Consider the following 27,020-nt stretch of genomic DNA (forward strand, 5'->3'; position numbering starts at 1 on the left):
CACTTTCTGAGAGATTCTCTAACAATATACTATTGCAGGAAAATAGGAAGTAAGGTCTTGGACACCAGGTATGTGTCACAGATGTAGCTAACCTCGGTATTGCAAAACTGTACCAGCAACACTAGGTTACTTAGGTTTAATGTGACTAGATTTTGGGTCTGTATTTTTGAAGTACCATAACTAAAAGAGCCTGGCTGGGAAAGGTCGATCCTACAATCCAATCTGGGGCTTACAGGCCTAATAACAGTAACTGGGTCAGCTCAGCATAGTGGAGTGTGTTAAGACTAGAGAAAGGCAGAGCCGCTTATTAGTCTGCTCTGGAAGGAGAGGTGTGCTAAAGTCAAACTGAAAGGTGTTTGGTAAACATGTTTTATACAAGTGTGAGCCGCTGCTGGGAAGATTAGATCCAAACACAAATATTGTCCAGCGCTCGCAAAAAACTCCAAAATACAACTCTGACAAAAATGAAGAGACCACTTTCACATTTTTATAAAAATCAGCTTCTCTACATGTCTGACAGCCATTCCATTCCAGTGTCAGTTGAATTCCAACCAAAGTACAGACCGGCAAAGGACAAAAGCAACTCTCCACTAACCGGGATGACCGTCATATCATTCGAATGTCACTCAGCAACCGCATAATGACATCAAGTGACCTACAAAAGGAATGGCAAATGGCAGCAGGAGTGAAGTGTACGGCAAGAACAATTCGTAACAGGCCCCTAGAAGCAGGGCTCAAGTCATGTGAAGCTACAAAAAGCCTTTCATTAATGAGAAGCTAAGGAGAGCCAGGCTGAAGTTTGCCAAATACCATAGGGATTGGACCATAGAGGACTGGAGTAAGGTAATCTTCTCTGCTGAGAATTTTCAGCTTTGCCCAACACTTAAACGGGCTTTACACGCTGCGATCTCGCTACTTTACATTTATCAACATTAAATCTCATTTGCCAAGTATCTGCCCATTCTGACATCTTATCCAGATCTTTTTGTAATATTGTACTATCAAGGTCAGTTTTTAATATCCTAAATAGTTTGGTGTCATCAGCCAAGAATGACACTTTACTATCAATCCCATCCACAAGGTCATTAATAAAGAGATTAAAAAGAATCGGTCCTAGCACAGATCCCTGAGGCACCCCACTGCTGACTATAGCCCATTTAGAGAATGTACCATTTATGACTACTCTTTGTTTCCTATCTTTTAGCCAATTCCTTACCCAGTTGCATATAGTTTCCCCTAGTCCTTGCTTCTGGAGCTTTAGTATAAGGCTATTATGTGGTACAGTATCAAATACCTTTGCAAAGTCCAAATAAATCACATCAGCTGCATTACCAATATCCAGGTTTGCACTTACCCCCTCATAGAACCCCATCAGGTTGGTTAGACACAACTTATCTTTCATGAATCCATGCTGTCTGTCAGTTATTATATTTTTTTCTGCATTATATTTTTGCATGTCATCTCTTAAAATGCCCTCAAAAACTTTGCATACTACTGATGTCAGGCTTACTGGACGGTAGTTGCCTGGATCTACCCTCTTACCTTTCTTAAATATCGGTACCACTTCAGCAATCCTCCAATCCTGAGGCACCAACTCTGTTACAAGCGAGTCTAAAAAGATGAGATACAGCGGTCTGTCGATTACGGAACTCAATTCCCTCAATATTCGTGGATGAATGCCATCTTGCCCTGGGGACTTGTCAATGTGTAATGCACTCAGACGTAGGCGTACTTCTTCTTATGTTAAATTAATTATATCGGGTGGTGAACTTTGATTTTTCACTTGTTGAATGATCCCTAGTACAGTCAGTTCCTTGGTGAACACAGATGAGAAATGCCTATTTAATATCTCAGTCTTTTGTTTGTCCTTGTGACGCCCAGGAGACCGGGGTACCCAGCACTGGATCGGGGGTCTATTTCTTGAGGGGATGTCACGGGTGGCTCGACCCGGGCTGTTGTCTCAGGCGATGTAAAGTGCAATGGGGGGGTATTTACAGGGAATAAATAAAAGTTTATAAGAGTTTTTCGTGATGCCACCCGGAATAAATGTGGCTATTTATGGCCACCGCTGCCAGTAGCTGGCCGGGAATGATGATGTGGGGCAGCTGAGGTGGAAAGCCCTTTCCGGGTAGGGCTGTGGGTCCCAGGCAGGTGAGGTAAAAGTCAATGGTGGTTATAGATAATGGTATTGTGAGGAGACTTTAGGGGCGCAGAAACTTACTTGATCAGCAATAGGTTTTTTCAGCTTCGATGGTCCCAATCCTGGATAGGTGGCTACTGCCCAAATGAGAGACTGAGGCACAGGCGACGTTTAACCGGTTTACTTCAACAAAACACTGCATAACAACAAGTCCTGTCACCGGAGTCTGTATAAGGAGGACTAAGTTACTCTGCCCTGCCAGGTCCTTGGTAGAGATGAGCGAACCGGTCGCGGTTCGGCTCGAGGTTGGTTCGCCGAACGGACCTCCCGTTCGAGTTCGGTTCGTCGAACGTTCGACGAACCGAACTCGAACTGCATAGGAAACAATGGCAGGCAATCACAAACACAGAAAAACACCTAGAAAACACCCTCAAAGGTGTCCAAAAGGTCACAAACAACTCACAACACATGGGAAAGTGACAAGGACATATACTCATGCGAAAACAAAAGAGCTGGACAAGGAAAAAGAGGAGGACACACAGATATATGAGTATATGCAAGGAAACATGCCATTATTGTGCAACTTGAGCCCTGCTCATTCTTGGCTTCCAATCTTGATAAATTGCCTGAGCTCGCCACGTACGTCTTGGGGATCTTGTCGTGTCCTGCAGCCAGCGTTCTCTCGGAACCTGTCTTCAGTGCTGCTGTGGGTCTGCTGGCAGATAAGCACACGTGTCTGTCCACTGACAATGTGGACATGGCTCTCAGAGGACTTTTCTTCCCGGGGTCAGCCAGGGGACGGGAAAGGCACGCGTATTTTTGAGAGTGCTTCATGCAAAGCATCTTTTTCTTTTTCAAAAGGGGGCTCAACCGATGCCAGTCAAGTGGGGTGTGTGTGGCCCAGTGAGTGGCAACGAGGGAGACTGTGGTTGGATTCCCCTCGCTGTGTTTCTAAAAGAACCAAGATGAACAAGTCATGGCTCTCAGAGGACTTTTCTTCCCCGGGGTCAGCCAGGGGACGGGAAAGGCACGCGTATTTTTGAGAGTGCTTCATGCAAAGCATCTTTTTCTTTTTCAAAAGGGGGCTCAACCGATGCCAGTCAAGTGGGGTGTGTGTGGCCCAGTGAGTGGCAACGAGGGAGACTGTGGTTGGAGTCCCCTCGCTGTGTTTCTAAAAGAACCAAGATGAACAAGTCATGGCTCTCAGAGGACTTTTCTTCCCCGGGGTCAGCCAGGGGACGGGAAAGGCACGCGTATTTTTGAGAGTGCTTCATGTAAAGCATCTTTTTCTTTTTCAAAAGGGGGCTCAACCGATGCCAGTCAAGTGGGGTGTGTGTGGCCCAGTGAGTGGCAACGAGGGAGACTGTGGTTGGAGTCCCCTCGCTGTGTTTCTAAAAGAACCAAGATGAACAAGTCATGGCTCTCAGAGGACTTTTCTTCCCCGGGGTCAGCCAGGGGACGGGAAAGGCACGCGTATTTTTGAGAGTGCTTCATGCAAAGCATCTTTTTCTTTTTCAAAAGGGGGCTCAACCGATGCCAGTCAAGTGGGGTGTGTGTGGCCCAGTGAGTGGCAACGAGGGAGACTGTGGTTGGAGTCCCCTCGCTGTGTTTCTAAAAGAACCAAGATGAACAAGTCATGGCTCTCAGAGGACTTTTCTTCCCCGGGGTCAGCCAGGGGACGGGAAAGGCACGCGTATTTTTGAAAGTGCTTCATGCAAAGCATCTTTTTCTTTTTCAAAAGGGGGCTCAACCGATGCCAGTCAAGTGGGGTGTGTGTGGCCCAGTGAGTGGCAACGAGGGAGACTGTGGTTGGAGTCCCCTCGCTGTGTTTCTAAAAGAACCAAGATGAACAAGTCATGGCTCTCAGAGGACTTTTCTTCCCCGGGGTCAGCCAGGGGACGGGAAAGGCACGCGTATTTTTGAGAGTGCTTCATGCAAAGCATCTTTTTCTTTTTCAAAAGGGGGCTCAACCGATGCCAGTCAAGTGGGGTGTGTGTGGCCCAGTGAGTGGCAACGAGGGAGACTGTGGTTGGAGTCCCCTCGCTGTGTTTCTAAAAGAACCAAGATGAACAAGTCATGGCTCTCAGAGGACTTTTCTTCCCCGGGGTCAGCCAGGGGACGGGAAAGGCACGCGTATTTTTGAGAGTGCTTCATGCAAAGCATCTTTTTCTTTTTCAAAAGGGGGCTCAACCGATGCCAGTCAAGTGGGGTGTGTGTGGCCCAGTGAGTGGCAACGAGGGAGACTGTGGTTGGAGTCCCCTCGCTGTGTTTCTAAAAGAACCAAGATGAACAAGTCATGGCTCTCAGAGGACTTTTCTTCCCCAGGGTCAGCCAGGGGACGGGAAAGGCACGCGTATTTTTGAGAGTGCTTCATGCAAAGCATCTTTTTCTTTTTCAAAAGGGGGCTCAACCGATGCCAGTCAAGTGGGGTGTGTGTGGCCCAGTGAGTGGCAACGAGGGAGACTGTGGTTGGAGTCCCCTCGCTGTGTTTCTAAAAGAACCAAGATGAACAAGTCATGGCTCTCAGAGGACTTTTCTTCCCCGGGGTCAGCCAGGGGACGGGAAAGGCACGCGTATTTTTGAGAGTGCTTCATGCAAAGCATCTTTTTCTTTTTCAAAAGGGGGCTCAACCGATGCCAGTCAAGTGGGGTGTGTGTGGCCCAGTGAGTGGCAACGAGGGAGACTGTGGTTGGAGTCCCCTCGCTGTGTTTCTAAAAGAACCAAGATGAACAAGTCATGGCTCTCAGAGGACTTTTCTTCCCCGGGGTCAGCCAGGGGACGGGAAAGGCACGCGTATTTTTGAGAGTGCTTCATGCAAAGCATCTTTTTCTTTTTCAAAAGGGGGCTCAACCGATGCCAGTCAAGTGGGGTGTGTGTGGCCCAGTGAGTGGCAACGAGGGAGACTGTGGTTGGAGTCCCCTCGCTGTGTTTCTAAAAGAACCAAGATGAACAAGTCATGGCTCTCAGAGGACTTTTCTTCCCCGGGGTCAGCCAGGGGACGGGAAAGGCACGCGTATTTTTGAGAGTGCTTCATGCAAAGCATCTTTTTCTTTTTCAAAAGGGGGCTCAACCGATGCCAGTCAAGTGGGGTGTGTGTGGCCCAGTGAGTGGCAACGAGGGAGACTGTGGTTGGAGTCCCCTCGCTGTGTTTCTAAAAGAACCAAGATGAACAAGTCATGGCTCTCAGAGGACTTTTCTTCCCCGGGGTCAGCCAGGGGACGGGAAAGGCACGCGTATTTTTGAGAGTGCTTCATGCAAAGCATCTTTTTCTTTTTCAAAAGGGGGCTCAACCGATGCCAGTCAAGTGGGGTGTGTGTGTCCCAGTGAGTGGCAACGAGGGAGACTGTGGTTGGAGTCCCCTCGCTGTGTTTCTAAAAGAACCAAGATGAACAAGTCATGGCTCTCAGAGGACTTTTCTTCCCCGGGGTCAGCCAGGGGACGGGAAAGGCACGCGTATTTTTGAGAGTGCTTCATGCAAAGCATCTTTTTCTTTTTCAAAAGGGGGCTCAACCGATGCCAGTCAAGTGGGGTGTGTGTGGCCCAGTGAGTGGCAACGAGGGAGACTGTGGTTGGAGTCCCCTCGCTGTGTTTCTAAAAGAACCAAGATGAACAAGTCATGGCTCTCAGAGGACTTTTCTTCCCCGGGGTCAGCCAGGGGACGGGAAAGGCACGCGTATTTTTGAGAGTGCTTCATGCAAAGCATCTTTTTCTTTTTCAAAAGGGGGCTCAACCGATGCCAGTCAAGTGGGGTGTGTGTGGCCCAGTGAGTGGCAACGAGGGAGACTGTGGTTGGAGTCCCCTCGCTGTGTTATACATGCTTTTAGAAGGGCATGACATGGCTTGGAGGTTGACTTTCATAAAATGCAAACTGTTGGCTACCAAAATGCTGCCTTTCCAACAACTGTGGTTATAGGCAATGAGGAACATACTGATGAAGATGAGACGCAGATACCCGATTGGGATGACAACTTAAATATTCGGTCAGGGCAAGAAGAAACTCGGTCTGAGGGGGAGGGGAGTGCAAACACAACAATTGATGATGAAGTTCTAGATCCCACCTACTGTCAACCCACAGTCAGACACTCGAGGAGGTCAATAGAGGCGGTGGAGGAGGATGCAACCGACGTCGAAGTAACCTGGCGCCTTCCTGGACACAGTCGGAGCACTGGTAGCACGTCTACAACTGCATCCTCAGCCACCACTCTGCCTCTGAGCATTATTCGGGGTGGATCAACAGGTCGCATGGCCTCTAAGCCTTGCCTAGCCTGGTCCTTTTTTGACATAAAAAAAGATCGGCCAAATTATGTGATCTGTAACATTTGCCATGGTTATCTTAGTAGAGGTCAAAACCTCAGCAGTTTGACAACTTCTTCCATGAATCGTCACATGAATAAATATCATATGGCCTGGTGGGAAGCTCACCGTGCTGCAATGCGGCCTAGTGGAGCCAACCATCCACCGCCTGCCCCTTCCAGGGCATCCGCGCGCTCGTCATCTTCTAGGACTGTGGGGACAGCTGTCACACCTGTTTTTCCACCCACAACTTCCACCACTGTAACCGCAACAGGCAGTTTGCTTGGTAGGTCGTCAGTTGGTTTGGAAGGGGAAACAAGTGAGTGTGTACAGCTCTCTCAGACATCGATAGCACCAACTTTGGATGAAGGCAACATCATGTCTCCGCCTGCACTTTCCTCCCAAAGCTGCATTTTTCCAGGGACACCCTACTCAACACCGTCTACACACAGCAGCCAGATCTCTGTCCCTCAGATGTGGTCAAATAAAAGGCCACTTCCTTCGACCCATGACAAAGCGAAGAGGTTGACTCTATCCCTCTGTAAGCTGTTGGCTACAGAAATGCTGCCTTTCCGCCTAGTGGACACACAGGATTTTAGAGACCTTATATCTGTCGCTGTGCCCCAGTACCAGATGCCTAGTCGCCACTACTTCTCTAAGAAAGGTGTGCCCGCGCTACACCAGCATGTCGCACACAATATCACCGCTTCCTTGAGAAACTCTGTGTGTGAACGGGTGAATTTCAGCACCGATACTTGGACCAGTAAGCATGGACAGGGACGTTACATGTCGCTGACTGGGCACTGGGTAACTATGGTGATAGATGGTGAAGGGTCTGCTGCACAAGTCTTGCCGTCCCCACGACTTGTGTGTCAATCCTCTGTCTGTCCAAGTTCCGCCACTGCTTCTGCATCCTCCACCTCATCTGGGTCCTCCACCTCCGCCCCAAGCCTGCCTGGTCAGGCCACCAGCGTTCTCACTGCGCAGAAGGAATCACGCACCCCTCATTACTATGCTGGCAGCAGAGCGCAACGGCATCAGGCGGTCTTTAGCTTGACATGTCTTGGGAATAAGAGTCACACAGCTGAGGAGTTGTGGTCAGCTCTGCGGTCCGAGTTTAATAAATGGTTGTCTCCACTCAACCTGCAGCCTGGTAAGGCCGTGTGCGACAATGCTGCAAACCTGGGTGCGGCCCTTCGCCTGGGCAAGGTTACACACGTGCCTTGTATGGCTCACGTGTTGAACCTTGTTGTCCAGCAATTTTTAACACACTATCCCGGCCTAGATGGCCTTCTGACCAGGGCACGGAAACTGTCTGCAGTGCTCACTTCCGCCGTTCAAGCGCCGCAGCTGTGCGACTTGCATCGCTCCAGAAGTCTTTCGGCCTGCCGGTTCATCGCCTGAAATGCGATGTGGCGACACGCTGGAATTCAACTCTCCACATGTTACAGCGACTGTGGCAGCACCGCAGAGCCCTGGTGCAATACGTCATGACGTATAGCCTGGGCCAACGAGATGCAGAGGTGGGGCAGATCACCCTGATGGAGTGATCTCAGATCACGGACCTATGCACCCTTCTGCACAGTTTCGACATGGCGACGAATATGTTTAGCGCTGACAATGCCATTATCAGCATGACGATTACAGTCATTTACATGCTGGAGCACACGCTAAACACTATTCGGAGTCAGGGGGTGGGACAACAGGAAGGGGAGGAACTACAGGAGGATTCATATGCGCAAGACACAACAACATCACCAAGGTCCAGACGTTCATCATCACCAACGCGGCAGGCATGGGACCATGGGGGACAGGGATCAACAAGGGCGCATGGTAGCAGGCGAGATGTTGAGGAAGGTGCAGGAGGACATGAAGATATGGAGGACGAACTGTCCATGGACATGGAAGACTCAGCTGATGAGGGGGACCTTGGTCAAATTTAAGTTGAAAGAGGTTGGGGGGAGATGACAGAGGAAGAAAGAACGGTTAGCACCTCTATGCCACAAACACAGCGTGGACTTGGTCCGCATGGCTGCGCAAGACACATGAGTGCCTTCTTGTTGCACTACCTCCAACATGACCCTCGTATTGTCAAAATTAGAAGTGATGATGACTACTGGCTTGCCACACTATTAGATCCCCGGGACAAGTCCAAATTTTGTGACATAATTCCACCCATAGAAAGGGACGCACGTATGCAGGAGTATCAGCAGAAGCTGTTACTCGATCTTAGCTCGGCTTTTCCACCAAACAACCGTGCAGGTGAAGGGAGTGATTCTCCCAGTTGTAACTTGACAAACATGGGACGGCCTCGTCATCTTCAACAGTCTACCCGTACCAGTAGGACCGTATCTGGTGCTGGTAACAGCAATTTTATGGAATCTTTTCATAATTTTTTTAGACCCTCCTTTGCAAGGCCACCAGAGACATCAAGTGTGTCACATAGTCAACGGATGGAGAGGATGATACAGGAGTATCTCCAAATGAACATCGATGCAATGACTTTGCAAATGGAGCCTTGCTCCTTTTGTGCTTCAAATCTAGAAAAATGTCAAGAGCTCTCCAGTTACGCCTTGAAGATTTTGTCGTGTCCAGCTGCCAGCGTTGTCTCTGAACGTGTCTTCAGTGCTGCTGGGTGTGTGCTGACAGATAAGCGCACGCGTCTGTCCAGTGACAATGTGGACAGACTGACGTTCATCAAAATGAACAAGTCATGGATCCAGAAGGAATTTACTACCCCTGTGTCATCCTGGGGAGAGTAAATGCTTGTGGATTTGGAATGTGCTTGATGCAAATCAAAACATCCTGTTTGCAACTAGGGCACAAGTCCTGCCACTGATGGGGTGTCTGTGTGCCCAATTTGGGGAAAAAAGGTAGACTCCGCTTGGAGTAACCCTTGCTTGCTGTGTTTTTTAAAAATGATACAAGATGAACAGATCTGAAGGCAAGATGAAGGCAACATCATGTCTCCGCCTGCACTTTTCTCACAAACCTGCATTTTTCCAGGGACACCCTACTCAACACCGTCTACACACAGCAACCAGATCTCTGTCCCTCAGATGTGGACAAATAAAAGGCCATTTCCTGCGAAGCATGACAAAGCTAAGAGGTTGACTTTATCCCTCTGTAAGCTGTTGGCTACCGAAATGCTGCCTTTACGCGTAGTGGACACACAGGATTTTACAGACCTTATGTCTGTCGCTGTGCCCCAGTACCAGATGCCCAATCACCACTGCTTCTCCAAGAAAAGCATGCCCGCGCTACACCAGCATGTCGCACACAACATCACCACTTCCTTGAGAAAATCTGTGTGCGACAGGGTGCATTTCAACACAGATACTTGGACCAGTAAGCATAGACCGGGTCATTACATGTCACTGACTGGGCACTGGCAAACTATGGTGAGAGATGGAGAAGGGTCTGCTGTACAAGTCTTGCCGTCCCCACGAGTTGTTTCAATCCTTGTTCTGTATGTAGAAGTTAATACACTGCTTCTGCCTCTTCAACCTCGTGTGGGTCCTCTACCTTGGCGCAAACCCTGTGTGGTCAGGCCACCCTTCCTTGCAACTGCGCACAAGGACTACCACACACCTCCTTACTATGCTGGCAGCAGAGCTCAATGCCATCAGGCGGTCAAAGTTTTACTTTGAAATGTATGGGAAATGTGAGTCACACCGCTATTACAGAGAATAGTAGTCAGGCAGGGTCAAAACATTAATTGAGGAACAGGAACAGAATGGGACGGCCAGGAAAGAATCAGAAAACAAGCAGAGGTGAAATGCGTATCGGCCAACAAGGTACATAAACAGCAAGCAGGAAAAGTAGTCAGGTAACAAGCACACAAAATCATAAAACTGAACTGGGGGTAAAATTAACCAGAGGTTCATAGCTATGTCTGGCAGTGGTCTGCAGACAGGATGGGCATAAAAAAGGGTGTGGTGTCTTCCCATTGGTTGTAGCTGAATGATGGTATTTCATCTGTGAGATACCCACCAGCTACATTCAGCCAGAGATTCTGCATCTGTCAAGGTAATGCAGCCCAGTGGGTGAGCATAACCTGCGTCCACCTGCGCCGCTGGCATCGACTACTCTCCCATCATCAGCACTATTCATGAAAGGAACACGTTGTCACCTGGCGACCGGAGTACAAATTGACGGAGCGGACTCCGTTGGTGACTTAACAGCCGTTTGCGGCAATGATGCAAACCTGGCTGCGGGCCATCCTCAGGGCAATGTGACACACGTGCCTTTTAGGGCTCACGTGTTGAACCGAATTCGCCAGCAATTTTTAAAACACCATCACGGCCTACATGGCCTTGTGCAGTGGGCACGCTCGCTATGTGCTCACTTCCATCGTGCGCACACAGCAGCTCAACAACTTTCATCACTCCGGAAGTCTTAGGGTCTGGCAGTTAAACGCCGTAAATGCGATGTTTCGACACGCAGGAATTGGAATCTGCACATGTTGCAGCGTGTGTGGCAGCACCGCAGAGCCCTGCTGAAATACGGTAAGACATATAGCCTGGGATAACTTGATCCAGAGGTGGTGCAGATCACGCTGCTGGAGTGGTGTCAGATCAAGGACCTATGCACCCTGCTACACAGTTTTGAAATGTCGACGAAGATGTTTAGCACTGGCAATGTCATTCTCAGCGTGACAATTCTGGTCATCTACATGATGGAGCACACTGTAATTATTATTCGGAGTCAGGTGTTGGGACAAGAGGAAGGGGAGGAAGTACAGGAGGAGTCATATGCGGAAGGGATAACAAGATCTACGAGGTCCAGATGGTCAGCGGCACCTATGCGGCAGTCATGGTGAGGGAGAGGGATTAACAAGGGCGCATAGTATCAGCAAAATGTGTTGATGAAAGTGCAGGAGCCCATGAAGAAATGGAGGACGAACTGGCGATGGGCATGGAAGACTCAGCAGATGAGTGAGAGCTTGCTCACATTTCGGTTGTGCGAGGTTGTGGGGAGAGGGCAGAGGAAGGAGGCACGATTCTCACCTCTCTGCCACCAACACACCAAGGACTTGGTCCTCCTGGATGCACAAGACACATGAGCGCCTTCTTGCTGCACTACCTACATGACCCTCGGATTGTATGAATTTGAACTAATCCTGAATACTGGGTTGCCACACTGTTAGATCCCCGGTACAAGACAAAATTTGGCGAACTAATTCCTGCCATAGAAATAGACGCACGTATACAGGAGTATCTGCAGAATGTGGTACGCAATCTTAGATCTACTTGTCCACTAAACACCAGTGCTGCACAGAGTGAATCTCAACGCTTTGTCATGGATAGGAGGAAATGGTCTTTTACTTGTCCACATCGGAGGGACCGAGGGATGGCTGCTGTGCTGAGATGGCGTTGAGTACGGTGTCCCTGCACAGTTGCACTTTTGGTCATATCCCAAAATGAGTTGAAAAAGGACAGATGCTGTTGGGAAGGGGAACAGGTGTGTTGGAAAGGGGAAAAAAGTTTTGGTCCGTGGATTTGGTGGTTAAGCAACTGTAACATTTGCTGAAGAAACAACATCTGTTACAGTGGGACTGGCAGATTTGGATAAAGTGGTATATAATCTGTGACCGCTATATAATGAAAATTAATAAGAAAAGAAAGAGAAAGGTATATATCCCCATCAGCAGTCAGTGTCCACCGTGCTCCCAGTTGGAAAAGGAGAGGTTGGCAACTTGAAGGTTTGGTGGAGGATACAGAGCTGTGTGGCTATGAAACTAATAGTAGCCTGAACCGAGTTAGACGCCATTCGGATCTGGAGACTGTGAGCCCTGTTAGCGTCACAGGGTCCACATGCCCACCCAGCCCAGGAACTCCCTGTTAACAACACAGGGGCCATTGAGTACGCTGACCGTGTGCGTAGGGGCCACACCTGTGGACAGCAGGCGCATCAGCAGCAGCAGGCCTGTTAATGCCACTGGGCTGCACAAGCAGGACTGTTAGGACAGGAGCTGGTCTTAACCGTTCTGCGTTACCAACTGTGGTGGTGGCCTGCATCCACCACCCGATCCCTGCCTACCTCTGGCCTAAAGCCGCAATGGGTTCAACACATGGAGGTGTGCTCTTTCGGAGCATAATAGAAGACTGCGCACCTCCTTGTTGGCTCCAGCCCCTTTTATAACCTGGGTCCGCCCCAAACCAGGGTGAACCACAATGCACCTCCTGGAGACAAAAGTAGAGTGACACGTCATGAGTGGCATAACTAGCGTCCTATTTGGAAACGCAACTTCAATGATGACCTCATGGCTGCCATGACCCAAACACCTCACCAGTCATCGTCTGAGCATCAATAATGCGGTGACAAGTCATAGGTGTGGGCCTCTGCAAGCCATTTGGGAGGACACCTGATGCCCTGTGGTCTATATGGGACCCCCACATCAGGGCCAGGGCCAAAGAGTTCATTACCGGACCTAGTCTCTGATGCAGGAAGTGCCTGAGCATGCTCAGTAGCATGAAATACAGTCTCTGAAAAAAGACTATCAGCTTTAGCATGGTGTCTATGCCCAAAACAGGACTTAGACCCGGCACGGAATGCAAGCACCTGTGCAAAGAGGCTTTTCACACTTAGTGTGGGAGCATGCGCTGTATCCCGAAATGAAAACTTAGCGTCAGGAATGGCACAGTCAGGCTGAGCATACTCACTAGGCGAAACACTGTAATTATGCTGCAGCTGGGGTACATCGGCACACGCATGCGCACTAGCTGCCTCTCCACACTTAGACGTGGAGGGGAAATTTGTCTTGGAGATGCTGTCTATGAACAGAAGGAAAAGCTAAAGGAAGCCTGACTTTCTATCCCTCCGAATTATGAAATGCAGCAATGAATTCCATGAGTTTGCTATAACATTAGCGTAGCAAAATGTGCATGAGGGTGTGATGTAGAGGTGCTAGAAATAGCTTGTCACCAGTGGGGCACTAATGGAATACAACAGCCAGTTCTATGATGCCACAAAATGGCAGTATTTTGTGCTATCATTATAGCTTATTAAAAACAGAGCATGAGGTTGTCATGCAGAGGTGCTGCACATAGATTTGCAGTAGTGTGAATTGACAAAAGTACAATAGCCACGTTTAGGATACAACTAGGTACAGTGAGTGTTTGCTAGTATAATGGCTGAGTTTAAAAAAGTTTGAGTGTGCAATGCAGGCAGACGTGCTGCAAATAACCTTCCAATACTGTGAATTGACAAAAGTACAATAGCCACGTTTAGGATACAATTAGGTACAGTGAGTGTTTGCTAGTATAATGGCTGAGTTTAAAAAAGTTTGAGTGTGCAATGCAGGCAGACGTGCTGCAAATAACGTTCCAATACTGTGAATTGACAAAAGTACAATAGCCACGTTTAGGATACAACTAGGTACAGTGAGTGTTTGCTAGTATAATGGCTGAGTTTAAAAAAGTTTGAGTGTGCAATGCAGGCAGACGTCCTGCAAATAACGTTCCAATACTGTGAATTGACAAAAGTACAATAGCCACGTTTAGGATACAACTAGGTACAGTGAGTGTTTGCTAGTATAATGGCTGAGTTTAAAAAAGTTTGAGTGTGCAAGGCAGGCAGATGTCCTGCAAATAACGTTCCAATACTGTGAATTGACAAAAGTACAATAGCCACGTTTAGGATACAACTAGGTACAGTGAGTGTTTGCTAGTATAATGGCTGAGTTTAAAAAAGTTTGAGTGTGCAATGCAGGCAGATGTCCTGCAAATAACGTTCCAATACTGTGAACTGACAAAAGTACAATAGCCACGTTTAGGATACAACTAGGTACAGTGAGTGTTTGCTAGTATAATGGCTGAGTTTAAAAAAGTTTGAGTGTGCAATGCAGGCAGATGTCCTGCAAATAACGTTCCAATACTGTGAATTGACAAAAGTACAATAGCCACGTTTAGGATACAACTAGGTACAGTGAGTGTTTGCTAGTATAATGGCTGAGTTTAAAAAAGTTTGAGTGTGCAAGGCAGGCAGATGTCCTGCAAATAACGTTCCAATACTGTGAATTGACAAAAGTACAATAGCCACGTTTAGGATACAACTAGGTACAGTGAGTGTTTGCTAGTATAATGGCTGAGTTTAAAAAAGTTTGAGTGTGCAATGCAGGCAGACGTGCTGCAAATAACGTTCCAATACTGTGAATTGACAAAAGTACAATAGCCACGTTTAGGATACAACTAGGTACAGTGAGTGTTTGCTAGTATAATGGCTGAGTTTAAAAAAGTTTGAGTGTGCAATGCAGGCAGACGTGCTGCAAATAACGTTCCAATACTGTGAATTGACAAAAGTACAATAGCCACGTTTAGGATACAACTAGGTACAGTGAGTGTTTGCTAGTATAATGGCTGAGTTTAAAAAAGTTTGAGTGTGCAATGCAGGCAGACGTCCTGCAAATAACGTTCCAATACTGTGAATTGACAAAAGTACAATAGCCACGTTTAGGATACAACTAGGTACAGTGAGTGTTTGCTAGTATAATGGCTGAGTTTAAAAAAGTTTGAGTGTGCAAGGCAGGCAGATGTCCTGCAAATAACGTTCCAATACTGTGAATTGACAAAAGTACAATAGCCACGTTTAGGATACAACTAGGTACAGTGAGTGTTTGCTAGTATAATGGCTGAGTTTAAAAAAGTTTGAGTGTGCAAGGCAGGCAGATGTCCTGCAAATAACGTTCCAATACTGTGAATTGACAAAAGTACAATAGCCACGTTTAGGATACAACTAGGTACAGTGAGTGTTTGCTAGTATAATGGCTGAGTTTAAAAAAGTTTGAGTGTGCAAGGCAGGCAGATGTCCTGCAAATAACGTTCCAATACTGTGAATTGACAAAAGTACAATAGCCACGTTTAGGATACAACTAGGTACAGTGAGTGTTTGCTAGTATAATGGCTGAGTTTAAAAAAGTTTGAGTGTGCAAGGCAGGCAGATGTCCTGCAAATAACGTTCCAATACTGTGAATTGACAAAAGTACAATAGCCACGTTTAGGATACAACTAGGTACAGTGAGTGTTTGCTAGTATAATGGCTGAGTTTAAAAAAGTTTGAGTGTGCAATGCAGGCAGATGTCCTGCAAATAACGTTCCAATACTGTGAATTGACAAAAGTACAATAGCCACGTTTAGGATACAACTAGGTACAGTGAGTGTTTGCTAGTATAATGGCTGAGTTTAAAAAAGTTAGAGTGTGCAATGCAGGCAGATGTCATGCAAATAACGTTCCAATACTGTGAATTGACAAAAGTCCAATAGCCACGTATAGGATGCCACTAGGTACACTGAGTGTTTGCTAGTATAATGGCTTCGTTATAATTAGTTGGAGTGTGCAACGCAGGCAGATGCGCTCTGCAAATGTCTTGGCACTAGTGGGACTATAGCAAAGTCCAATAGCCACGTATAGGATGCCACTAGGTACACTGAGTGTTTGCTAGTAAAATTGCTTAGTTTAAAAAAGTTGTAGTGTGCAATGCAGGCAGACGTGCTCTGCAAATGTCTTTGCACTAGTGGGACTATAGCAAAGTCCAATAGCCACGTATAGGATGCCACTAGGTACACTGAGTGTTTGCTAGTAAAATTGCTTAGTTTAAAAAAGTTGTAGTGTGCAATGCAGGCAGACGTGCTCTGCAAATGTCTTTGCACTAGTGGGACTATAGCAAAGTCCAATAGCCACGTATAGGATGCCACTAGGTACACTGAGTGTTTGCTAGTAAAATTGCTTAGTTTAAAAAAGTTGTAGTGTGCAATGCAGGCAGACGTGCTCTGCAAATGTCTTTGCACTAGTGGGACTATAGCAAAGTCCAATAGCCACGTATAGGATGCCACTAGGTACACTGAGTGTTTGCTAGTAAAATTGCTTAGTTTAAAAAACTTGGAGTGTGCAATGCAGGCAGATGTGCTCTGCTAATGTCTTTGCACTAGTGGGACTATAGCAAAGTCCAATAGCCACGTTTAGGATGCCACTAGGTACACTGAGTGTTTGCTAGTATAATGGCTTACTTAGAATGAGTTGGAGTGTGCAGAGGACAAGAGGGTACAGTGGCAGGATTGTGGTGCTCTGGGTAGAGGAATGGAAGCCTGCCTTTCTATTCCCTCCTAATGGTGAAATGCAGGGAGGAAATCCCTGACCTGGGCTACACAGACGCTGTTGCTGTTTGCAGGACCTGTCACCTATGGCTCTCTGACCCTGCCGGTACGAGCCCTTAAAAGGACTGCTAGAATGTGCTCTCCCTAAGCTGTCTAACGCTGTGTATGCAGCGCATACAGCTGTATCGGCTATAGGACTCAGGAGGACGGAGCTGCGACACTGATGTCTGACACCAAAGACGCAGAAGGCAGATAATGGCGTTCGTGAAGAAAATGTCCGGTTTTATAATGCAGGGACATGTGACATACAGATCCTATCACACATGCCGTTGCTTCTCTGGCTCAAAGTCCACTTAGGTGTGTGTGTGTCTGTGATTGGCTGACATGCTGGCCCGCCCCACAAGACGCGCGCGCTTAGGGAAGGAAGACAAGGAAAAAAAAAAAAAAAATGGCGATCGCCATTATAGAAACAGCAGTGATCTGAAGGCGCTGTTCACGCACACTATACACTGAAATGTGATAATAGTTTGATTCACAGAGTGACTTACACTATTACAGCAGAAACCAAGCTAGGATTTAGCTGTTTTTTGGCTGCTAGAACCGTTCTCGAACGTTTCTAGAACTATCGAGCTTTTGCAAAAAGCTCGAGTTCTAGTTCGATCTAGAACATGCCCCAAAATCACTCGAGCCGCGAACTGGAGAACCACGAACCACGAACCGCGCTCAACTCTAGTCCTTGGCCTCCTTCTTTGCGCTGTCTGTGTGTGGCCCTGCTGCTGTTTGTGAACTCGCTGCCGGCCCAAACTGTCCCTCCCGGGTCCTAATTCAACAGGCAACTTGAGTCCTTTTCCTCTGCTTACCCCCTCCGGGAGTACCGCTGAACTCTCTGGATGCTGCTGTGTCTGACCCTGATGAAGCTTGAATCGCCTTCACTTTTCCTGGTTGCTGTATTGTGTGAAACTAATGCAGCCACGGATCCGGTGTCCGTATCTGCGCCTTTTCAGGGGTAGATATTAATGGCTACCCGGTTCCTAAAATGTTCCTCTCCTCTGTCTCCTCCTCCTCAGACCGATGGCTTGGGCCTGGAAATTGTCAGTCTCTCCTAAGGACCTCAGAGCAATTTCTCTGTAACTATTCCTCTGAGCGTCCCGGCTCCAACAGAAAAAACTAAACTGTCAATTTTACCTCAGATCAGAATATATCTAGGGGAGTCTCTTGAGCTCCCCCTTCTGGCAAGAGGTGGTAGTGTGGTGTCTGCTCTAGTGCTTGTGTTGAGTAACTAATGATGGTTTTACTGTGGCTAATACCCCTAGGGGTGCCACATCCTCTATAACTAACTTGTTATATTTTAAGGGGTCAATACTATCCTTTGTTTTCCTTTTGGCATTAATGTATTTATAAAAGATTTTGGGATTTATTTTAATGTCATTGTCGATTTTCGTTTCAGTAGCTAGTTTTGCTTGTTTGATTTCATTTTTGCATTTCCTATTGCTATCTTTATACTTCTGAAATGCTATTTCTGTATTCTGAGACTTTAAGATTTTAAATACCCTTTGTTTTTGTTTTATTATACTTTGTACAGTCTTATTTATCCATAGTGGTTTATTTTTATTCCTGGACATTATCCTTAAACTTTCCCCATTTATGTTCAGTATCCCCAGTTACCATGACTTTGTCCCAATCTACACATTTAAGCTCTTCCCTTAATGTGTTGAAATCAGCTTTCCTAAAATTCCAGGTTTTAGCATTTCCCCTTTGAACAATACATTAGTATTACTGTTTCTACATGACCATTGAGGAAGGATTCTCCAGTCGTGCTGTATGTGTGTTACCCACCAATACCATCTATAAATAATACACGAACTGCATGTGACTTGGTTTAAAATTGGCCACAGCAGCCTTTATTACCTATTATTTACATACTAACACAAGGGGGCGCCGTCCAACGGGCGACCCCAACAAATAACAATAGGTAACACAGTAACCAATACAGTAAATATACAACCCTGAGTAGGCCCAGTCCAGGAACCACTTCTCACCCCAGTATCCCTGGCCGCAACACACCGACCCAGAGATGAGGTATTAATCACCTACGGATTAACCCCCCAACTTTGCAGAACCCCGTGCCTGCAACATCCCGGAACCTGGAGCCACCATACCAAGATGGTGTCTCTCTGTCCAGTTACCATTGCCTTCAACCGCCTCTGGACCAGACCTACCCCCCGCTGCTGTGACAAAGAAACAACCCAGACCAAATTCCCCTCGGCATTAAACACAAGGGAGGGTGGGCGGGGATCGTTCCATATCCGGAAGTCAAGAGAGAGGGGGTAAGTCAAAGTCCTTTACTTACACCCCTCAATTGTCCCACCTCTTCCTCCAGGGAACTCCTCCTACCCACCAATCCCTTTACTCTGCCTTATAAACAAACCATTCCTGTTTCCATTAACCCCATCACTCCTTCCCTTCCCTCTAGTCATGTCGCCCCTCCACCCTATGGGTTCCATGGCTTTCTTGACCATTGAGGAAGGATTCTCCAGTCGTGCTGTATGTGTGTTACCCACCAATACCATCTATAAATAATACACGAACTGCATGTGACTTGGTTTAAAATTGGCCACAGCAGCCTTTATTACCTATTATTTACATACTAACACAAGGGGGCGCCGTCCAACGGGCGACCCCAACAAATAACAATAGGTAACACAGTAACCAATACAGTAAATATACAACCCTGAGTAGGCCCAGTCCAGGAACCACTTCTCACCCCAGTATCCCTGGCCGCAACACACCGACCCAGAGATGAGGTATTAATCACCTACGGATTAACCCCCCAACTTTGCAGAACCCCGTGCCTGCAACATCCCGGAACCTGGAGCCACCATACCAAGATGGTGTCTCTCTGTCCAGTTACCATTGCCTTCAACCGCCTCTGGACCAGACCTACCCCCCGCCACAGGACAGGGCACGTGACTCCTTACGTGGCCTGGACCCGCCACACACCAAAAGCTTGTACCACACCTCCACGCAATCCCAGCGTCCACAAAACAGCACCAAGCACGTGAAGATGCACCCCCATCGCATCCCCAAAACCACCAGTTCAGCGCCACCAACTTTTGGCGCCGCCCCCCCAATAAGGCTCGATTGATACTGCCTATCGCACGAGCCACACGCCATTCCAACCTGGTCACACTATCAAAACTACCCCACGATTAAGCTCAGGTATGTCTTACACAATGCAACAACCAACAAATTTTTTTTTTTTTAAAACATTCATAAATAACTTCTTGAGATACCAAATCGCTGCCTCCAATTTACTGGACCAGTACCATCGACCCGTCCAGACCCAACTGGCAACATTCAGGCGAGCCTCAGACCGTCGAGGCCCCGAGAACCAACGAATGCCCAAATATCCAAATGAGGCACACCCTCACCACAAAAACCCAGGGGTTATAAACCCACAGATAACACCAACCTGTTACGCCAACCCATTCCACTCCCAAAAGACTCAAATGCCCCCATTGCCTTAACCCGATAACAACTGAGGCCAAACGTAACACCGAAACAAGAGGACTCCCACCTCCCAATACTTCTCACAACCCCTTCTCTGAGCCCACCGAGGGGCCTCCGTGGCAGCCCAATCCAGAAGGAATACGACCCATAGCATTCCGGGCGCCCACCCCCGCCACCTGCAATCAAGTCTGCAGCACTGCCACAAAATGGTACCTTAACAAACGCGACACAATAATGAGCCTGGGCGCCCTCACAACATAATTCCGCACCCGGGACCGCGTATAACAACACCAACCTTCACCACCCGCCTAATCTAATTCGGTGAGCGACAAAGCCGGCGCTCAACCCACTGCACCACCTCGGACACATCCTCCAACATCCAACCTCCGCTCTTGACCGTAGATGGGCTGACCAACCCCACAATCTCAAAGCCCCCCAAAAGGCTAACACAAACCGTTTTGGACAAGGGAAACAAAAACCCGCTCGTGCTCAGATGAACATAGCCGCCACAAACCACTCACCAAACGCTGTCACAAAACAACGGAGACTTACCCTTGTATCCCGCTCCCTCACACCCTTACGACCAAACCCTTCAAGGCCTGCCGCGCCCTAAGATCCTGCGAAAACATCTCTCCACATCTAATCCTTAACAAGACAGCCACAGCCGCCACCCTCTGCTCCACTGCGGACGCCGGCCTAGCAGCCTGAAAACCGTTACTCACCACTGCCAACGCCACCATCAAATACTCCACCGGGCCTTCCTCACACATTGTCCCAAACGTTATCCGCGCCACCCATACTTCTGAATATCAGCCCCAAATAACCTCAGTCACTGGGCACCGAGCCGCTCCCCAACACAGCCACACCAGACTCCACAAGCCCTCCGGACACACCGTGCCCACCTCGTCTGCTACCCGGCCTCAACTCCCGAGACCTGCAGAACTGGAAGGAAACACAGCAGCTGCTATTCCCTTGGCGAACCCCAGTACTGGTTGCGCCACGCATAACATTTTTTTTTTTTTTTTTTTTTAAAACACATCCAATTGAGAAACCAACTGTCGCAAGTACGCCACCCTTGGCCCCAGGATTAGCAAACCAACTATTAATCGAATTCTCCACCAACTGATAGCCAGAATGACAGCACACCTTCCTCTTGGAAAAAACTGCCAACCTCCACCACCCGACCACTACCACCGATTGGAAGCGCTACCCCACAATGCCCAACCAGAAAACAACTGGACCCGCTGCCTCCGAGTACCGCAGCTACGTTCCATCAGGTAGCACCTTACCCAGCCACAATCCGCGGCCACTAAATCGCCATAAGAAAAAACCTCCTACACCATCAGATCATCATTGATCTCCCTCGTGACCACACACAAAGGATCCGATGGCTGCACCCTTGGCGCAGCCATCGCCAGCCGTCCAGCAGACACGCACCCCAGCGGCGTAACTCTGCACCCGTGGTTCGACCGCCCCTGCAAAGACTGCACCGCCTGAAACCGCACCGTCTTAGCTGACCTAACTGCCTCTATCGCAGCCCATAGGACCACACCATTACCCACGAATCCTACCCCTCTGACCATAACATCAAACTTTATCCCCACAAACCGTATCACTGGCGTTGGACCCTCAGTCTTCGCCTGCGCCAACAGGCCCAAAAGAGTATCCACCACCATCTGTAATAAAACAATCAACCTCAACGAATCATCAACCCGCCAACCCGATGTAAAGAGAATCAACCTATAATGAATAAGAGGTGTAAGCTGGGACACACCACGCACAAACCACTCCACCAAGAAATAACCGCCTCCAAAGGAACATAAAATGGGACAACAACCCATTAGCACCCACCGATCAACATAATAATAACTCCCCTCCCCACCGCAGCACCAGAACTGCTAGCTAGCAGGGTGGACCAGTAACAACCTAAATGCCGCCTCCAAATTCGCCTTTGCCATCAATGCTCCCCGGCTCACCGCCTTTACCAAATCCCACCCTCTGTCAAACGACACATAATAAACCGCCGACAATTCTGGAGCCAAGCAGGCATACACCGATGACTCCTCCAGATAAGATACGTTTTGAACAAGCCGAAATATATACATCTATATACGGCTCATTTCCGGCACTACCCCCCAACAGAGAAACCCAATCGTGACAAGGAGGGCCCCGAATGGCCCACCCATCCTGCCCAACACCACTTCCTGACCCCTCTTTCCACTGACAACCACCAGGTGTCCCCTAGCCCAGCGCAAACTTCCAATAAGGAGGCAAAGATCCACCAATATAAATAGAATGACGCAGAATTACTATGTTCCTTACCACAACCCAACACTTATGCTTAAGACAACCGTCCGCGCCAAATCTGCACCACCCATCCTTCTATTCCCCCCAAAAAACCCTCATCGTCCGTGTCGCCGGGGTTCCAAGCCCCGAACAGCCAACTACCCCCCAAAAAGGGGGGGGGCTGACTAGGAGCCGCCATCCACTGCAGCCATAAGGATGTGCCCGTATGATCCTACCGCATACTGGCACGCAACACCTTCCCTTGCTGAAATTACTCGGCGTACTGAAGCCAGACTAAACCGCCATATGACCTAACAAGCCACCCTAAATGGATCCATATAACCGAACCATGCCGAACCAATTACCCAATTCCTTCCCCCGATACCCTTGCCAAAAAACGCAAATGCCCGCAGCCACGTTGCAAATGTACGAGGGTGAGCCTCCACCGGCGCTCCCCTCCCTCTACTTATCCTTCCTGGAATCACTTGGCTTAACCTAATCCAGGTGAAACTGTTCCCGGGGGAGCAGCGAAACTATTGCTACACGTTCCCCATTCAAATCTTATCCCTCACATCCTCCAGCAAGTGAGCCCCCCCAGCGGGCCTTTGAAGCACCCATACCTCTCACACTTGGCCACTGTCAGCCAGACGCACCACCTCATCCCCCTCTTCGTTCCTCACCACTCACTCTGTCACAGCCCTTGCCGCCTCTGCCCGAAAATGCTCCCCTGCCGCCTCATGCGCCCTCACTCTGCCTGCCGCACCTGCGCCTACTAACCACCGATCCCGTCCATGCCGCCGGCGGTGCATGCGCACTCTCCACAACCGTATACACCACTTCAGTAAACCCCATACCTGGTCAAAACACCAACCCACTCGGCGCTGCCGTGTCCGCAGCCGCCCCCCCCCCCCAGCCCTGCCAAATCCACGGCCGTCTCACCCGACCGCGACCCGGCATATCCTGGAATAAAAATCACGCCATCCGGACGTCTGATTCATCCGTCGCTGCTTCCTCCTCCTCCTCGCTGGAGCCGACCGCCTCTGGCTCATGTAATGCAGACGCCGCCGAAGCGCTGCCACCACCACGGCCGTCCTCCTGGTACGCCGCGTGGGCACCATCCTCCAAGCTCCATCTTCTGTCCCGCGGCGACAACCCCGGAAACCGTCCCGTCCTACGGGCTGCCACCGCGGGCCTTATCTTCTGGCCTGACCCCACCTTGCTACCTGCAAGGACAGGGGGTACCTGTGGCCCGACCCGCTGCCAGCAGACTCCCATCCAGAGCCGCCAGCCTCCTGCCCTCCTGGGCCCAGAAGGCATCCGTCCGCCGGGCCCTCCCCCCCTTGGGGGAGACCGCCGCTGCCGGGAGCTGCACGCCTGCTCTGGGTGACCAGGCGGGGACCGCAGGGCCCCCGCCGTCACCCCCACGTACCGACGCCTCCCGGGCATCCGTCGCACCATGCTCGCCTGCCCTGGTGCCGGACCCCTTGCTGGCTGCAGCCCCCCGGCCCCCCCCCCCTCCACCCACGGGGGGGGGGGGGTAACGCTGGCCTCCGTCCTCGCCGGGCGCTCTCCTGGCCAGGAGCCGCCGCATCCAGCCCTCCTGGGCCCCATGAAAGCCTCTGTCCGCTGGGCCCTCCCCCCTGGGGGAGACCGCCGCGGCCGGGAGCTGCAACCTGATCTGGGTGACCAAGCAGGAACTGCAGGGCCCCTGCCGTCACCCCCACTCACCGACGCTTCCTGGGCACCCGTCGCCCCAGGCCCGCCTGCCCTGGTGCCGGACCCACCACTGGCTGCAGCTCCGCGGCCCCCCCCCGCCTTCCGCGAGGGGTAAAGCTGGCCTCTGTCACCGCCGGGCGCTCTCCCCGTCCGGGAGCCGCCGCATCCAGCAATCCAGGCCGCGGCTCGGACCGGAAGTAGGCCGCAGCCAAGCCACGCCCCCCTCCCGGCTAACGCGGCCCGGACGGAGATTCCTCCTGCGGCCGGAGCAGCAGCTGAGTACTGCCCTGCCCACGTCCTACCGCGGAGGGTCCCCGAAGGGGCTCTCGCATCTCCTCCTCGCTCCCCCCGCACACGGCAAGTACCTGAGATATGAGGGAGGGGGGACGCCGCCCGCAGCTGACAGGGGAGCGAGGGGAAAGTGCCAACGGGTAACTCCCAGCAGCCAAGACGTGGGACCGCGCTGCCAGGGGCCCGTGCACTGCCATGATGAATCCGCTGCTCCCGGGTAGCAGCCATCCTGTCGCACGTCCGGATCATTCCATATCCGGAAGTCTGGTGATGTGAGGGGCTGGGGAACCTCCATCATGACGTCCTTGTACAGATCTTTGTGTCCTTCTAAATACTCCCACTCCTCCATGGAGAAATAGAAGGTGACGTCCTGACACCTTATAGGAACCTCTCCAGTCAGATCGTTCCATATCCGGAAGTCAAGAGAGAGGGGGTAAGTCAAAGTCCTTTACTTACACCCCTCAATTGTCCCACCTCTTCCTCCAGGGAACTCCTCCTACCCACCAATCCCTTTACTCTGCCTTATAAACAAACCATTCCTGTTTCCATTAACCCCATCACTCCTTCCCTTCCCTCTAGTCATGTCGCCCCTCCACCCTATGGGTTCCATGGCTTTCTGTAAATGATTATGAACTTGTTTTCTTTGTATTATTTGTTATTATTTTGTTATTTTGACCATTTTTCTTTTTCAGAAAATAAACACAAAATTTATTGCTTGGAAATTTACATTTCACTCAAAATATACCTATAAAGAGAAAAATCAGAAAATCTGAACATTTTGCAGTGGTCTCTTAATTTTTGCCAGAGCTGTATATGAAAACATACCTTTTATTAATGCCATTAAAATATAGAAAAAATATGCAGCAGACAGACAGGTCTAAAGGCTGCTTTTCACGCAGCGACATCGTTGCCCGTGGCGCACAACATCGCTAGGATCCGTCACACGTACTTACTTGCCTAGCGACGTCGCTGTGGCCGGCTAACCGCCTCCTTTCTAAGGGGGCGGTTCGTGCGGCATCACAGCGACGTCACACAGCAGCCGTCCAATAGAAGCGGAGGGGCAGAGAGCAGCCGAAAGAAAGCGATGCCCACCTCGTTGCCGGAGGACGCAGGTACGGTGTTGTTCCTCGTTCATGGGGTGTCACACGTAGCGATGTGTGCCTACTCAGGAACAACGAACAACCTGCTTCCTGCAACAGCAACGATATTTGGGATTAGAACGACGTGCCAATGATTAGGTGAGTATTTTTGATCGTTAGCGGTCATTCGTAAGTCTCACACGCAACGACGTCGCTAACGAGGCCGGATGTGCGTCACGAATTCCGTGACCCCAACGACATCTAGTTAGCGATGTTGTTGTGTGTAAAGCCCCCTTTAGTGTTTCATGCGCGAGCCCTTACTCCTGATGCTGCTGGGAAGACTGACACTGGTGAGGCTGCTACATTTATCTTATTTCATTATTCCTGTGGAAAGGACTGTTTGTTATTTTTTCTTCAACTTTTTATTTTGAAAAGATTTTTTAACAAGTTTTACAACCAAGAATGAAAACACATATACAGGTATCAAAAATATTTTCCAATTATGCATTCAAATACAGTGTATAATTAGCATATTAGAGGTTAAGTGGAAGGCAGGCAGTTTCTTATCACACATAGGAGCGAGAGGGAAGAGAGGTCAGGGCCCGGTCTGGAGGGCTCAATAGGGCATTCACAGATCCCTTTGATGCATAGAACTAAAACATCTATTACGATAGAGGCCTTCTCTATCCTATATCTGGTAAGAGTCCACAAACGCATCCCATAAAGACCAAGTCGTTAGAAACCCATCCATTGTGTTATGAAGCTGGGCTGTTAGTCTTTCCATATTTCTAACATCTGTTATCCTGACATATAAATCTGAAACAGACGGAGGCGCCACTCTTTTCCAGAACAATGAAATTAAGCACTTGGCAGCTGTGAGGATATGAAGCAGTAACATTATCTCGGGTTTACTTAGATACGGTGTAAGGGCATTCAATAGGTATACCACCGGGTCTCTACTCACATTTTTACCCACCAATCTATCTATCAGGATTTCCACCTCCTCCCAGAAACCTTCTATGGCTGGGCATGTCCAGAATATATGATATAATGATGCTCCGCTGAGCTCACATCTCCAACAGACATCTGGGCAGGCATGGTTAAATTTATGTAAAAGCTCCGGGGTATGGTACCAGGTCATAAGGACTTTAACTTGGTTCTCCTTGTAGAGAGTGTTGATTGAGGACCCAAATGTCCTCGCCCAAATGACTGACCAGAGTGCTTCCGACAAAGGTCTTCCCACCCAGCTCTCCCATCTCTTCATATATGTATGTTTCACTGTGTCTAAGGGATTTCCCGCCACCAATATCGTATATATGGCTGAGATTAATCCCCTGGTCGAGGTCCAGCTTGAGCAGAGTGTCTCAAATGCCGAAGGGCGGCACACCTCCCTCCGTCCCATAACATCCGTAAAAAAAATGTGATATCTGTTGGTATGAGAAGTATAGATGAAAAGGTAGCTTATATTGGTGTCGCAAATCCGAGAAGGGTTTGAGTTTTAATGTGGACGGATTGACTATATCCCGAAAGCAATAAAGGCCTGCCTCTGCCCACCGCCCGACTACTTCTGGGCTCATGCCTGCAGTTAAATGTGGAGTGAACAAGAAAGGG

The 27,020-nt window shown here is 49.2% G+C and overlaps 1 protein-coding gene across 5 annotated transcripts in view; it reads left to right on the forward strand.

The window, feature by feature from the left end:
* Positions 1-27,020, forward strand: part of NR4A3 (nuclear receptor subfamily 4 group A member 3) — a 310,256-nt gene that overhangs the window by 243,051 nt on the left and 40,185 nt on the right. The gene's annotated exons all lie outside the window — the stretch shown is intronic.

The sequence above is a fragment of the Anomaloglossus baeobatrachus genome, chromosome 6 (genome assembly GCF_048569485.1).
Source record: "Anomaloglossus baeobatrachus isolate aAnoBae1 chromosome 6, aAnoBae1.hap1, whole genome shotgun sequence".
Lineage (NCBI taxonomy): Eukaryota > Metazoa > Chordata > Amphibia > Anura > Aromobatidae > Anomaloglossus > Anomaloglossus baeobatrachus.